Raw genomic sequence first — 4,413 nt, 5'->3', positions numbered from 1 at the left:
GTCCAAAACTGTTACTTTTCAGGATTCAAAAGTTAGAATATGGAGATAAGAGGTTTCTGCTCGATATCTGCAACGATATACAAAAAACTGTATTATATTATCGTCGCCTTGCTAAACTAATGGCCTATGTCATTTAAAAAAAAAGTTTTTCAGGAAAAATAAAAAACTGATCCAAAACAAAACTATATGATATTTCTTAATCATTTCACCCAAAATGTTTATAACAAATTATGACTATTTAAATAGAAATAACACTGTCAGTTATGTAACATAAGAGATTTAAATAGGTTTAAATCTGACTTAGGCCAAACATTTTTTTTTAAATGGCCTAAATCAGTAAATAATTTGGCCTAAGTCACAAAACCATGTGACTTAGGTAAAAAGAAAAGGCCTATTTTGGCCTAAGTCACACAGCATGATCCTTTTCAATTAGGAGATAGGCGATTTTACCAGAGGTGGCCAGTGTCATGAGGAGCTGACTTAAATATCACTTTCCTCAAAAAATGACTTGGCCATTAGTTTAGCAAGGTGACGTTATATTATCATGACTCTGAGGAAGGTCGAAAGACCGAAACTTCAGTCATTCTTATTACTTGCACTGCATAAATAAAAGGCTTAAATAGTCCGTGCTGCTCCAGCGTCCTTCCCTTTTGTGACGTTATATTATATTATATTATATCAGATTATATCATACATTATGTCATATCATATCATATCATATATTATATCCTGGGCTGTAACTGTTCTTATGCTCATTTGAACTTTGAACCCTGTGACCGAACATGCACAGTAACAGCGTTCATTTAACCCTTTAAGACCGGGAACGCATCTCTATGTCATTCTTAAGATTTCTTTGGGCTATTCAAAAATAGCAGATCTACAAGCTCATAGCGCGGCACCGAGTGCCGCGCTATGAGCTTGTAGATCTGCTATTTTTGAAAAATCTTGAAAATGTGTGCAAATCATTGAATATATATATATATATATATATATATATATATATATATATATATATATATATATATATATATATATATATTTTTTTTTCAAAGCGAATTTTTTTTTACTCAAATCTTCTGCTTCTGAGGGTCCCTGGAACAAATTATTTTGAGATGGGGGTCTGCGGCCAAATACATATAATTTTGGGGGTCCTTGACATGAAAGAAGTTTGAGAACCACTGCAACTATGTTTTCTTTTTTTTTTTTTTTGTAGAATCCCCCAGAAGCAAAGATTTGAGTTAAAAATGTTCGCTTTAAAAATATATATATTTAGATTTGGACACATTTTCATGATTTTTTCAGAAAATAGCAGATCTACAAGCTCATAGCGCGGCACTCGGTGCCGCGCTATGAGCTTGTAGATCTGCTATTTTTGAATAGCCAAAGCAATCTAAAAATGACAGAGATGCCTTCCCGGATTGAATGGGTCAACTGAAGGGTTTACACATGGAATTTGTCAAAATTCACCACTAATCCAATGTGGATCTCACACATCAGTTTACCATGTATGCATTTAGCGGATGCACTTCTCCAGAGTGACTTACACTTGTGTGATTGGAACAAGCAGTAAACAGGAACTCAAAGTCAATAAAACAACAAGGTAAATAGTCACATATACTGTAAGTAAGAGTGCAGAGAGAACAATGTGCCTCATAGAAACTATAGGATAGCAAGGATAGGTAAACAGATAGGATAGGTAAACAATGAAGCATCTGTCTAAACACCATGCTATCTACTGTAAATAACATTCTTGTAGTTGTGAAAAAATAAGCCCCCCCCGCCCCCTTGCCCCCTCCCCCAAAAACATGTGGGGACCCACAGGTTGAGAACCACTGGTCTATATGACATCAGTTGTCTATCTACTGTATGACGTCGTTTAACTGCAGATTTGGCCATGGTTGAATATTATTTCCAAAAGTATAAAACGTGAAAATGAGGTTACTTCTTTCAGCAGTTTGTGAGATTACAGACAGACAGACAGACAGACAGACAGACAGACAGACAGACAGACAGACAGACAGACAGACAGACAGACAGACAGACAGACAGACAGACAGACAGACAGACAGACAGACAGACAGACAGACAGACAGACAGACAGACAGACAGACAGACAGACAGACAGACAGACAGACAGACAGACATGCACACATAGACCTTAGACGGCTAGCTATGTTAGAAGGTTAAAGCTCTATATTGTGACATTAATCGTTATTAAGTGTTTGTTCAGTAACAGGGGTCTCCATGTCTCTCCAGCTCTTTTCATGAACAGAAAATACATTTTCAGGAAGGTGGCTCAGAGTTAAATTAACATTGATTTTACCATATAAATTGGGGTCCCAGAGATAGAAATGCCATTAAATGGGGGTCCGTAGCCTAATGCATGTCAAACTGGGGGTCCTCGAAATTAAAACGGTTGAACATCACTGCTGGAGCCCTACAAATCTTCTCTTATCGGGGGTCCTTGGCATATCTTTTCAAATGGGGGTCCGCGGGCTAATAATATAAGTGTCAATTTGGGGGTCCTTGACATGAAAAGGTTTGAGAACCACTGCTGTACTGTATACATACAGCTGATATATCATGTGTGACATGAATGATGTTTCATAATGTTGACAGATCACCAGTGTTGATTTTGTCGACTTAAAACTATGACGAAAAATGTTCGTCAACTACCTTTTTTCACTGCGAAAACCAAATAAAAACTAAATAAAAACTAAGCTACGATGACTAAAACTAAGACTAAATATATTGACAATTTCGTCAACAAATAAAAACTAGACTAAAATGTTAGAGAGAGACTAGTGGAGAAGAGTTCCAGTAGAACTAAAAGACAAGTCATTTTATGTTTGGTCACGCTGCGACGCGTTGTGAGCTTGTAGATCGGCTATTTTCATCATGCAACCGAGTGTAAAATCAAAATACTAAATATTTGAAAATAGCAGATCTACAAGCTCACAACGCGTCGCGATGCGACGCGTTGTGAGCTTGTAGATCTGCTATTTTCAAATAGCTTATGTATGAAATAGGGCTAAAGTGGTTAATGTACGTTTTATAATGTAATAATTTATATCTGCAAAGTAACTAGTAACTAAAGATTTCAAATAATTGTAGTGGAGTAAAAGTACAATATTTGGAAATTGGAGTAAGTAAAGTAAAAGTACAAATACCTCAAAATTGTACTTAAGTACAGTGCTTGAGTAAATGTACTTAGTTACTTTACACCACTGGGTCACAGGCACAAGTGACTTTCACGCGTGTGTGTAAAAAAACACACACACACACACACACACACACACACACACACACACACATACACACACACACACACACACACACACACACACACACACACACACACACACACACACACACACACACACACACACACACACACACACACACACACACACACACACAAACACACACACAAACACACACACACAAACATGTTTTGTTGTATTTACATGCAGAGGTGGCTAGAGTTGAACTAACTACTCAAGGTTCAAGGTTCAACTTTATTTGTCAACAGCAGTGGTGTAAAGTAACCAAGTACATGTACTTAAGTACCGTTTTGAGGTATTTTTTTTACTTTACTGGAGTATTTCCAATTTTCTGCACTTTTACTTCTACTCCACTACATCTCAGACGCAAATATTGTACTTTTACTCCACTACAATTATTTGAAAACTTTTGTTACTTGTGGATTTTGATTATTGATTTTTACAAAACATACCAAACAAACGTTCTCTTCTGGGGGTCCCTGGCACAAAACATTGTCAGATGGGGGTCACAGCCAAATACATATCATTTTGGGGGTCTTTCCTTGGCACGGAAAAGTTTGAGAAACAATTATTTAAAAGGCATTTGTAGACTCTGCTTCAGTTCTTTATGGGTTAACCCATTAAGACCGGGAAACACATCTGTGTAACCACTTTAACCATTATTTTATACTTTGGCTATATTCAAAAATAGCAGATCTACAAGCTCATAGCGCGGCACGAGCTTGTAGATCCACTATTTTTGAAAAATCGTCAACTTTTTGTGCAAATCTTTGAATTATATATATATTTTTAAAGCAATTTTTTTTAACTCAAATCTTTGCTTCATGGGGGGGTCCCTGGAACAACATATTTTGAGATGGGGGTCCGCGGCCAATACATATAATTGTGGGGGTCCTTGACATGAAACATTTTGAGAACCACTTATAGCAACATAGTTTTTTTTTCAAAAACCTGTTAGGATTTAGAGGACGTTGGTAGAATCCCCAGAAGCAAAGATTGCTGACACAATTGAGTGAGATAGTTTTTCATAATGACTGGTGGGGGACATGCAGCATGTACAGTATATTGTGTACATGGTCCATTGTATATACCTGCTCCCTACAGAATGTGATACGCTGGTGCACACCCT

Source organism: Gymnoscopelus braueri (assembly GCF_963280865.1).
Source record: "Gymnoscopelus braueri genome assembly, chromosome: 2".
NCBI classification, from domain to species: domain Eukaryota; kingdom Metazoa; phylum Chordata; class Actinopteri; order Myctophiformes; family Myctophidae; genus Gymnoscopelus; species Gymnoscopelus braueri.
Note: the sequence above shows the minus strand (reverse complement) of the source record.